This window comes from Ammospiza caudacuta, chromosome 12 (assembly GCF_027887145.1).
Source record: "Ammospiza caudacuta isolate bAmmCau1 chromosome 12, bAmmCau1.pri, whole genome shotgun sequence".
Classification (NCBI taxonomy): Eukaryota; Metazoa; Chordata; class Aves; order Passeriformes; family Passerellidae; genus Ammospiza; species Ammospiza caudacuta.
In genome coordinates this window covers 3,946,160-3,958,846 of record NC_080604.1, presented here as the reverse complement: position 1 = coordinate 3,958,846, position 12,687 = coordinate 3,946,160, and positions in this window count along the sequence as shown.

Here is a 12,687-nt window from a genome sequence, read left to right as displayed (position 1 = left end):
AGTGCTCCAGACGTGGCCCTGCTCATTTCAGTGCTCAGAATGATGCAGCACTGCCAGACAATTCCCTTTTCTTAACCTGGAAATAGAGGCACTGAGAAGAGTTCTAAAAACTTCTATTCTGTTTTCAGTCTCATGAGAAAAGTGAGACAATACAGATGTTATAATTCACACCATCACATTACAAGATGTTATAATTCACATTATCAGGTGTTATAATTCACATTATCACAATCAGAAGTTAACTATTTCTTAATTACAAAACACTCTGTTTCTTAGCCTATCAGCTTTTTACTACACTATGTTGTAAATACCTTAATCATCTAAAACTACTTTTTGTGAGTTTTACTACAATGTATCTTTCAAATTCTATTTTTCCAAAGTACCTAGGCTATCCTTTGAAACTTTTTTAAACTCCATTTCTCTCTCAACAACGTCTGTCTTATTCTCTAGCATTTCTAAGTTAGCATTTTTTTATCCCAAAGTTTACATGTAAATACCCACTGTGTGTATTTATATGTAAATAAATATTGCCTTCTGTCAAGCCCTAAAATCTCTCCCCAAATCCATGTCCCACACAGCACTGCAGGGATGCAACAACCTGAAATGTAAATAATGCACTGCAAAGAGATGCAGAGCTCTCACAAAATGGGAAGGAACCATAAGAAGCAGCTGTTAAAAATACAGATATTGGTTATTATCCTAGTGAATGAATTATCTACACTATGATAATATAATAAAAATAATCTATTGAATCTGGGAAGCTTTCACCACTCGAGCCAGGTGACTCAGCTGACCAAATTCACCATCCTATTTTCTCTTTTTTATTGTTTTTATCCTTTATCCCCAAGGGCTATAATCAGAGCTATTTGTGGGCATTCAGACTCATTACTGGAGAAAAAAACCAAATCTCTGCTGCCTCATTAATGAACTGAGGGCTGAGAGAACCTCCAGGAGAGGATCCTGGAGACAGACCCAGCAGCTTTAAGGGTTAATTCACTGCACAAACCCAGCACTGGCTGAACCTCTGAAACAGTGAATAAAACTGCTCTATTTTTATAACTTAACCTCTCCTGCTCTGCAGCAGCTCATCAGCTCTGTTTTATGCACACGTTATGAATGTTTATAAAGATATTTATGAACGACCTTGGGGCTCACAATGGCAGATTTTTGGGGGCTGTTCTTACTCCCCTTCCTTGCTGGTGATGCCCTCAGCTCCTGCATGAGTCTCCCTGATCCCTTTTTCCCCCTCTGAGATGGGGTTGTTGCTCCAATAGAGTGACTCAGCTAAGCTGAATTATTGACATTTCTGCCTGAATTTGAATATTTTGCCTGTATATGGAACCAAAACACAGGATATTCTCTAAAAATATACAGACTCACACAGGAATCCATATTAATGACACATTAAGTTAGCTAATCACTTTCAAGTTCTTTGCCAAATTCTGTGATAAATCAAGATTCCTTGCAAAGTGTAAGCCCCTGACTTTTCCTGTCAGTCTCATTGCTTTATGTTTAGTATTAATATTTATCCATACATTTGGGTATGGGAAGAAGCATCACATGGAAAGCAACCTGAGCCCTCAGCAGAAAGTTAAAATTGTTGTGCTGTCTTGGTTTGAAAAGACAGGTGTCTGCTAAGGAATGCAGGAGCCTGTCACAGACATCTTTTATGGAAAATCCTTTCCTTAGGATTTCTTCTCCTGAGAATCTGAGAGGCCTCAGGAACAAAATGTAAACATTGATTATCTGCTGCTGTGGGATGCAACAGGTGCATCTGTGATTGGTCTCATGGTTGTTTCTAATTAATGGCCAATCACATCCCAGCTGGCTCGGACTCTCTGTCTAAGCCACAAACCTTTGATATTCTTTCCTTTCTATTCTTAGCTTAGCTAGCCTTCTGAGATGAAACCTTTTCTTCTATTCTTTTAGTATAGTTTTAATATAATATATATCATAAAATAATAAATCAGCCTTCTGAAACATGGAGTCAGATCCTTGTCTCTTCCCTCATGCTCAGACCCCTGTGAGCACCATCACAGGAACCTCCCTTAAAAAAAGAGAATGTAAATCCCCTCCCTCTGAATTGTTATAATTTTGAAATTAAGGGGCTCTGAAGCAAAGGTATGGGAATAGGAATAACAGTTCTTTACTAGGAAAACAAAAAATTCAAATGTAATAGTACATTATAAAAACCCAAAACCCAGTGCCAGAGTCAGAGCATGCCCTGACCCCCTGTGTGTCAGGGGGTGTCCCAGCCCCATCCCAGGGGGGCTCAGCCCTCCTGCAGTGCCAGCTGTGGCTCTGCTGCAGCAGGGATCCTGCACAAGGGGGGAGTTTTCCTCTGCAGCTCCAGGGCTGCTGGGGATGGGCCTGGGCTCCCTCTGGCCATGCAGGGCAGCAGAAAGCTGCTCCTCTGGCAATGCAGGGGGCAAAGGCTGCTGAGGTGTTCCTAATCTCTGATTCTATCTGGTTTGGAATGCTCGGCTCCTCCCCTGGGCGCAGCTTCTCCCCATGGGATGATGGAATTTTATCAGCCCTGCAGGGACACTCACTGGCCCATTAACAGAAAATATCTCCTGGAAGGAGGATGGGTTTGTGGGAGAGGTAAAGAGAACTGCCCAATGAACAGAAGATACCTGCCCCAGCTCTGACAGATGGCAATAGAACACACACCCCCAGCACACCTTGCATTTCCAACCTAAGATGTGTGCATATTGGACAAATGTTATATTTGTTTTCTGAACAGAGAAAGACATAATTCTCTCTCACAGGAATTTTCCTGGAGAAGCACAGAGAGAAGAAGAGAAAAGAATTCTTATTTCTATTCACTGCTCCTGTTTTGCACATGTGGAATGTGTTATGGAGATTGTTTACCTGAAGGGATTTGGCAATTGGATTTGGCTGAGGATTGTTTTGTTTCCTTGGCCAGTTGGGCCAAAGCTGTGTCCTGCTTGTCTCAGACAATCACAGGGTTTCTTTAGTATAGTATAATATAGTATTAATGTAATATAGTACTGTTAATAAAGCAATTGTTCAGCCTTCTGAATCAGTGGAGTCAGATGTCAATCATTCCCTGTGTCAGGGGCACCCATCATTCAGTAGACAAATAGTTTTATTGTAGAACTACAAATTTTAGGTGTTGAAATAAAAAATCTCCCTCAAAAGTTTCCTTTTGTGACATTCTCTCATGGGTTATTATAATTTAGGGTTCCTGCTGTGGAAGAGCCCCCTGCGTCTGCACATCCAGTGCCTGCCTGCTGCTTTTGGAGGAGGCTCCTCTCTGATCCCAGGGTTCTGCTGGAAGAGCTCCTGCCAGCTGCCAAAATTATTGCTTGGCCTGTTTGCTGTGGTTCTAAAACACAAAAAACGCCAGTGCAATCAAATAAATGTATTTTGGATGAGTGCTAAGACCTGGTTTTAAGAGAAAATCTTCTTTAAGTGTTCTTAGCTCAGCTCTAATTTCCCATCCTGTGACATTTCACATTTTCCCTCCGTGCTTGGTTTGATTTTCACTCACAAGCTGTAACTGTTACTCTGTGAAGGGACAGGTAAAAATTAAGGGTTTTTCATCCCAGACCACTGCAAATTGCTCTGTGTTCAGATCTGAGGGCGTGAAAGGGAACAGCTGAGAAGGAACTACAGCCCAGCAAGGGTTGGGGAAATCCCACATAGATAAGCTTTGGAGAGATCCAAAACCTAATTTATTATTTTAAAATGCCTTGCTATTCATCCTTGTAAGCAATGGAACAATGTGACTTAGTTTATGTACCTTATACAGTTTTATTTGATTTTATTTGGTTTTATTTATTATTGGTTTTATTTATTATTGGTTTTATTTGATTTCACACTGGAAATAATGGGAATAACACTTTTGTAAAGGATGAGAGAGGTGAATATTGCATCATTGGTAGCATTTCTAAGTGCCAGATGCCTGAGATTACTTCTTGTTCTATTGCAGATCTGTGAAAGAACCAGGATTAAGCCCCAGATTCTAAAATGGCTCAGAGGAATCAAGTGCTTAAAGCACAATCAATCACCCTTAGACTAATTTGAACATATGACAAAATAACCACAACACATCAAAACTTTGAAATCTTCCCGATTATCTGAGACATTCAAATCTCCCTAAGGCCCTAAACCTGCTGTTCTGCACCTTTTAGCCCTATTAATCTCCAAGAATATACTGAAAAGCAGATTTCTTTCCATTTTCCTTCATTCCTGGTCTGTGAGTGTTGCACTTAATGAGACAGATAACATTTAAAGCCTGATACGACAGTTTTAGGAGTAATTACAGCACATTAACACCAACTGCTGTGGGATTTCAGCTCCCAACACGTCACTGTGATGCCCCAAAACCCAAACACCTGGGGAGGGTGGTGTCCATGCTTTGTGTGGCTGCTGCCAGATATTTTTAACTGGGATCATCATGAAGATCAGCTTTTAGGGAGCACTCAGCCACTTATTTCATGTCCAGCTGATTATTGGTTGGGTTCTACAGCCCAGAGCAGAATGGAACATGTGCTTAAATTAAGGCTGTGCTGCAGGACTGCTTAGACTGTGATTAGTGCTGCAAAGCTGGGCTGGAGTAGAGGCCTCTCTCAGTTGTCTGGTGAAATGAGGAGCCTCTGGAATTGTCTGTTCTGTGATCAGGGGCTGTAAGAGCCAAAATGAGGATGTGGGACTCCAGGGGCTCTCCAAAATGCAGTTCATTGTATCCAAAATGCAGTTTATTCCATCCAAAATGCAGTTCGTTGCATCCAAAATGCAGTTTATTCCATCCAAAATGCAATTCATTGTATACAAAATGCAGTTTATTCCATCCAAGAGGTTACAGCAGTCCAGGGTTGTGGGTGACAGAGCTGTGCCCACACCTGTCAGCTCCAGCTGCAGCCAGGCCTGGAGACCCTTTGGGTTTGGTTGCAATGCATTTCACACTTTTCTTTGCTGAGCATCTTCATACAACAGAACCAATCTATACCTTAACTTTTATCTATAGCCTATCATAACTGCTATAATTACCATATTCATGTTACTGTTCTCCAATCACTAACAGTTACTACATTACAGTTTAAGCTAGAAAATGTTTTTCAGTGTTTTCGCAGTGGAAAATTCTGAGACCTTTTTTCTACTTGCAACATTTGCTGACTTGTTTGCCTGTGCTATCCTTCTGCTTGGTAAAAACATCTTCTTGTCTGAGGTGGGTTTGAGCCATAAAAACCCCTTCTAATAACACACCCTTTACTTCCTTGGTTATCCAGTCAGACTGGCTCAGCAATTCTTTTCTCCTACATCAAAACTTGCTTCCATCCCTATTCCTTCATCAGAGTCTACATGCAAAAATCTTTCTGCCAAGCACACATATCTGTGAGACTTTCTTGTCACACTTTCATCCTTCCCAGCAAGGGGCAGAGGAAGCTGCAGAGCTCAGATGGTCGCAGGTTGATGGAGCTGCAGCCACTGGGGTGATCCAGGGCTCAAGGGATGGCAGAGGGTTTCACCCCATCCAGGATTCACACAGAGGAGTTGGGACAGGGCTAAATTCCCTCAGCTGGTGCTGGAGTTGTTCTGGTTAAACACTGCATGGAAATCACCTGCTAACAGCAAACTAATTCCAATTATTGTGCACTGCCTTGCAGGGATTAAATCAAGGATTTAGCCCAAAGTTAGCAGCCCCAAGGCAAGGGGTGTCCCCCCTCTCATGGCCTTACTGTTGGTATGACATCCAAGCTTGAATTCTCAGTGAAGGAGAATCTGTGCAAGCTCTGGGTGTTTGCAGAAAGAGGAGAGGACCTTTTTTGGTTACTCTCTGGAAAACAGCTTGTCCAATTCACATTGTTTTCTTGGGCAACAAGGCAAACCCTCTCCCACTTTGCTTTGCTGCCCATTAAAATCATGTGAATTACACAATGCTAAACTATTAAAATGTTATTTTTCAGCCCTGTGCTTTCTTCAATCCTCTGCTCATTTTGGGTGTTACACTTATCAGGTTTTCACATATGTGGTGTTCAAAATTAACCTGTGGTAACTAAAGCAGGTAATTAATTAGGTAAATGTGTGTTCATCCTAATCATCTGATTAGTCATTCTAAAAGAATATTACATTTTTAATGTGATGACCAAACTGGATTTAAGTGTCAGGTTTGTTTGCTGCATTTCAGCTGGAGTTGTGGTTTACAGGGCTTTATTCTTTTTTATTTTGCAGTACAGAACTGTGCTGCAGTTGATCTCACATTTATCCATTAAATCAGTTAGAATGGGATTCTGAATGCTTGGACACTTTCACTCTAAATTTCATAAGGCAAACAAAACATTGGCAAAAGAAAACTCTTAAAAACCCAAACCCTACCACTTCTGTGCTGATTAAATTGAATACCTGTGATTTGCCTGGCAGACTTCATCATCAGGGCATGCTTGTAGACTGTTTAACCTCCTACTTGGAGGATGAAAATGTTATTTTGTTGTGGGGTTCTCTCAGATTTGGAAATCTTCATCTCTGACAGGCCAAGGATGCCAGGCGGTGTGAGCACACCAGTGCAGCTGGTGCAGCTCGAGCCCATCTCTGTCACAGACATCTTCTATGGAAAATCCTTTCCTTAGGATTTTTTCTCCTGAGAAGCTGGGAGGCCTCAGGAACAAAATGTAAACATTGATTATCTGCTGCTGTGGAATGCAACAGGTGCATCTGGGATTGGTCTCGTGGCTGTTTCTAATTCATGGCCAATCACAGCCAGCTGGCTCGGACAGAGAGTCTGAGCCACAAACCTTTGTTATCATTCCTTTCTATTCTATTCTTAGCCAGACTTCTGATGAAATCCTTTCTTCTATTATTTTAGTATAGTTTTAATATAATATATATAATAAAATAATAAATCAAGCCTTCTGAAACATGGAGTCAGATCCTCATCTCTTCCCTCAACCTGAGACCCCTGTGAGCACCATCACACATCTCTGCTCATTTTGTCTCCCATCCCTTTTCTCTAGAATTTTCACAGTATTCCTTGTTTTTTTTTTTATTCTTCAGGTACCCAAGTGAAGCCCTAAATGATACAAGAGCAGCAATCCTTTAAGTGGAGCCTATGAGGAAAGGATATTTTCCTGCTTGTCAGAAATCTGTTTACTCTGCAGCCTCCGCCACATCCCAGAGTCACTTTCGTGTGCAGTTTATTTTTGTGCCTCACAACATCTGCTCTTTGTTGCTTTCCGTGCTGCTGCCTCTCCTCCAGGCTGAGAGATGGCCAGGTTTTGTTGGTACCTGCAGTTTGCAAACAGTTTTGGTTCAGAAATTTGTGTATTTACTGCTCTGCAAAACACTGAGTGTGCCCCTCTGGCTGGGCTTCTCCTCCAGCTCATTGTCTGATTTCTCTGTAGTGTGGAGCATGGGGGAAGAACAGCTCAGTGAGAGGAAAAGAAATAAATCAGCTTTGCTAACAGAAAGTAAGGGCTGTGATCTCAAACCCAAAAGAGTGCAAAACCAAGAAATGCAGCAGGTGATGTGAGGAAAGCAGATGTATTGCTGCATTCCTCCAGATACACAATGCCAGGAAACACTATTTATTTATATTTTAATATATGTTTATTGTTACACAAACTTGTGTGTGACACACACCCCTTCCTTATCCATCCAATTTGCCGGTCCATATGTGTAATGGTTGTAGTTTTTTAAAAGAAATTTTATTTTATATTAATTATTTAGGCTTCTGTGGCTTGGGCTCTGAAATACTTGCAAGATTGCCTTCAGCCTTTACAGAATACTATCTGGGTAGTACAGAACAGTATCAGCAGTATCTGAGCTTTAAATGCATGTTAAAAATGGCCTGAATTTTGCATTTGTATCAAGGTATTTCAAAAAGAAAATAAATTTTTTTAAAAAGTTAACAATTATTAAAGTATAGAAAATACTGGAACAAAAAATCAGATAATTTCTTCAGCCTTCACAGAATAGTACCTGAGTAGTACAGAATATCATCAGCAGTATCTGAGCTTTAAATGCATGCTAAAAATTGTCTGAAGTTTGCATTTTTATCAAGGTATTTCAAAATTAAAATAAAATTTTAGAAAATGTTAAAGGATTAAAGTACAGAGAATACTGAACAAAAAAATCAGATAATTTCTTAGTAGGAAATGGGACAACAACTCTTGCTGCTATCATAAATTCAGGTTTCAGAAGAGAGAGAATTTTATTTACCTGTAATTTTGTATTTTTTGTATTTTATTTACCTGTAATGATTTTTCTGACCTGTCACTCATGTGGGCTGTCACCTGCAGGTTGTTTTCATGTCCCACACAAAGAATTTGTTTTGAGCTCCCTCTCACACCTCAGCAGGAATCATGCATGAGAGCACAGACCCCTCTCCTGCAGCAGGAGTTCATCCCTGCTCTAAGCTTGCAGGGGTAAATTCTGGTCAGTAATGAATGCTTTATGAAATAAACATGATTTATGAAATAAACTGTCCTGGGGTTTGCAGGTGAGATTTAATGGAGTGCTGAGCACAGGGGATTGTGATGGTGTTCACTGGGGTTTTTGGATGAGGGAAGAGATGAGGACCTGACTCCATGTTTCAGAAGGCTTGATTTCTTATTTTATGATATATATTACATTAAAGATATACTAAAAGAATAGAAGAAAGGATTTCATCAGAAGGCTAGCTGAGAATAGAAAAAGAAAGAATGGAAACAAAGGTTTGTGACTGACAGAGAGTCTGAGCCAGCTGACTGATTGGCCATTATTTAGAAACAACCACATGAGGCCAATCCCAGATGCACCTGTTGCATTCCACAGCAGCAGATAATCAATGTTTACTTTTTGTTCCTGAGGCTTCTCAGTTCCTCAGGAGGAAAAATCCTAAGGAAAGGATTTATCATAAAATATGTCCATGACAGAGGGTGTCTGATGCTGTTCAAGTTTTCTGCTGCTCCCTCAGGAACATGAGCATCATTCAGGCAATGACCACCTGACAAAAGGCTAATTCTGCTTAATTGTGTTCCCTGATGATGTTCATCAATCAAGGAGTGTCACCCTGATTTTTAAGTTTTTCTAAACTTTCTGATGTTTGCATTCTTGTAACGAGCTTTCTCACACACTTTCTGTAAATAACTCATTGTTTTGGATGGCACTGTTATGGAGAAGGAGAAATTTGATGGGCTGTTGGTTTGACCAGTGTCATTGGAGAGGTGGCACTGTCACCCTCCAATCCACTGTCAGTTCTGGAAATCTATAAATGTTGGAGTGAGAAAATAAACTTCCCTTTTTTCACCTTAAAAGCAGCAGTGTGTGCACTCGTGTTGTTTCATGTCCTGTAGTGACAAAGGAGTGAGAGCCTGGGCTGGGAGGGAGGATGGGGCTGGTTTGTGTCCTTTTGGAGCAGTGACATCCTTTTGGGGCTGGTTTGTGTCCTTTGGAGCACTGATATCCTTTTGGAGCTGGGTTGTGTCTTTTTGGGGCTGGTTTGCGTCCTTTTGGAGCAGGGAGGTTCTTTAGGAGCAGTGAGGTCTTTTCAGGGTTGGTTTATGTCCTTTTAGAGTTGGTTTGTGTCCTTTTGTGGCTGGTTTGTTTCCTTTGGAGCACTGAGGTCCTTTTGGGGCTGGTTTGTGCCCTTTTGGGGCTGGTTTGTGTCATTTTGGAGCCCTGAGCTCCTTTTGGGGCTGGTTTGTGCCCTTTTGGGGCTGGTTTGTGTCATTTTGGAGCCCTGAGCTCCTTTTGGGGCTGGTTTGTGCCCTTTTGTGTCCTTTTGGAGCCCTGAGCTCCTTTTGGGGCTGGTTTGTGTCCTTTTGTGTCCTTTTGGAGCAATGAGGTCCTTTTGGGGCTGGTTTGTGTCCTTTTGTGTCCTTTTGGAGCAATGAGGTCCTTTTGGGGCTGGTTTGTGTCCTTTTGTGTCCTTTTGGAGCAATGAGGTCCTTTTGGGGCTGGTTTGCATTCTTTTGGAGCAATGAGGTCTTTTTGGGGCTGATTTGTGTCCCTTTGGGGCTGGTTTCTGTCCTTTGGAGCTTTTTTGTGTCCTTTGGAGCAGTGAGGTCCTTTTAGAGCTGGTTTGTGTCCTTCTGGAGCTGGTTTGTGTCCTTTTGGAACAGTGAAGTCCTTTTGGGGCTGGTTTGTGTCATTTGGAGCACTGATGTCCTTTTGGAGCTGGTTTGTGTCCCTTTGGGGCAGTGAGGTCCTTTTGGAGCAGTGAGGTTCTTTTGGAGCTGGGTTGTGTCTTTTTGGGGCTGGTTTGCGTCCTTTTGGAGCAGGGAGGTTCTTTAGGAGCAGTGAGGTCTTTTCAGGGCTGGTTTATGTCCTTTTAGAGTTGGTTTGTGTCCTTTTGTGGCTGGTTTGTTTCCTTTGGAGCACTGAGGTCCTTTTGGGGTTGGTTTGTGTCCTTTTGGAGCAATGAGGTCTTTTTGGGGCTGATTTGTGTCCTTTTGGGGCTGGTTTGTGTCCTTTTGGAGCACTGATGTCCTTTTGGAGCTGGTTTGTGTCCCTTTGGGGCAGTGAGGTCCTTTTGGTGCTGGTTTGTGTCCTTTGGAGCTGGTTTGTGTCCCTTTGGAGCAGTGAGGTCCTTTTGGATCTGGTTTGTGTCCTTTTAAGGCTGGATTGTGGCCTTTTGGTGCTCGTTTGTGTCTTTTTTGAAGCACTGATGTCCTTTTGGAGTTTTTTGTGTCCTTTGGAGCAGGGAGGGAGGCAGTGCTCACTCTGAGCCTGGCTCTGTCGCACCTCAGAGGCTTCAGCTGCACCTCTGCCACCGAGGCTGAGCAGAGCCAGGGAGATCAGAAATAGAAACCTGACATGTTTGTGCTTCAGGGCCATTGGAACAGCAGGAGAATCCACTGAAGTGTCTCATGAAACCCACTGAAAGTGCATCTTAGGCTGCCTCAACCTTTCCCTCTCCCCTTCTCCTCTCAGTTTGTCAACACAACTAATCACCAACAATTTGATTTCTTTCAGCATTCTGATTCCAGTGGTAGGAAACAAAACTGGATTTGAGATTGCTGTTGTGTTCTCTCTTTTGATATTGAGCCTTCCTGTCACTGAACATGCCAGCAATCCAGGATTCTCACTTCCTATCAGACACAATTGTGTTGCATTACCTCACAAATATGCTGTGAAACAGTAGTTTAGACCAAAAAAAAATGCCTTTTTTTTTCTTTTTCAGGCACAGATGTATGTGCTATTAAATTCATCGCGCTCCCTGTAATATCTACTGAAACTCTTTCAACAAAGTTTTCCCTCTCAGTAACAGCAGTGCTTCACAGAGAGCTCTGCATTTTGGTTGTTCTGCATTAAAAACCAAGTTTTTGACACTTCCACCAGGTTCAGTTGCCAGTTGCCTTGGTGCAGATTTGGATTTAAGGTTGCTACAATGCTCAACAAGATGTTTTAAAACCCCTCTGACTATGGCATTTGAGAATGATGATATTTTAAAAGATTTTGGTCAGCATAGTGATGGCAAAGAGGGTGATGGTAAAGAGGACAAAGCATAGTGGTGGTAAAGAGGGAAATTAAAAATCAACCAGCAATCAAACTCCACAAAAATCCCCTGAGAAGCTGCTCATAGGGAAGGGCCAATAGATTCAAAGTGAATGAAGTCTGTAAAGCTGGAAATACTATTTATTTCAGGTAGCCATGACACCTTCAGAGTGCACAGGGTGGGTGAACGGGGCTCCTGCTGCTCACCCAACCATCCAGGAGTGAGAGAAACCATCCTGGGCAACTGCTCTGAGAGTCTGCCAGCCGTGGCTCCAGCCAGAACCAGCCCCTCACACCCGCAAGCAAAACGTTGGGACTGCACAAAGAAATACCTTGGGCAGAAATCGGATTTCACCCAAAAGAAAGCAAGTTTTCCACAGAAATGTACAAGCAGGGCCAGATCTTGTGTCAGTGCCATCCAAGCAGGAGAACCAGTCTGTTTAATCTTCTTCTGGAGTTTGTTTCATGCAATGGGACCTGACACTCAGAGTGTTCCCAGCATTTCTGGGTGCCAGGGGCAGCTGGTGGCCACACCAGTAAACACTATTTATATATATTTTATATATATATATATATATATTTATATATAAATATATATAATATATATATTTATATATATTTATATATATATATATAAATATATAAAAATTCTATACATAAAATTTATACATATAAATTTTCTTATATATATAAAATATATAATAAAACAGATAAATGTATATTTTTATATATTCATATATATTTATAAATTTTAATATATTGATATATATTTTATATATTTATTTACTTTTTTGTATTTTAAATATTTATATATTTTATATATATAAGAAAATTTATATATATATTTATATTATATAAATATATATTATATAAATATATATAAATATATATTATTTACATTTTATTATATATAATAAATTTTATATATAAAATATATAAAACATATAAATATATATTATATATATATTTTAATATATATATGCTGTCACACAAATTTATGAATAAAAAAATTTATTTTATAAAATTTATTTTATAAAAAATTTCTTCTTTATCTATCGAGTTTGTCAGTCCATATGTGTAATGATTGCAATTTTTTTAAAGAAATGTATTTAAAATTAAATACAAGCAATATTTACAAAGCAAAAATTAAATACAAGCAACATTTAAAAGTAATTACAACACAATACAAGCTGGCACTGGAGGTGCCTTTCAGCCCTGCAGAAGAAAATCTGTTAACCTGTTAAA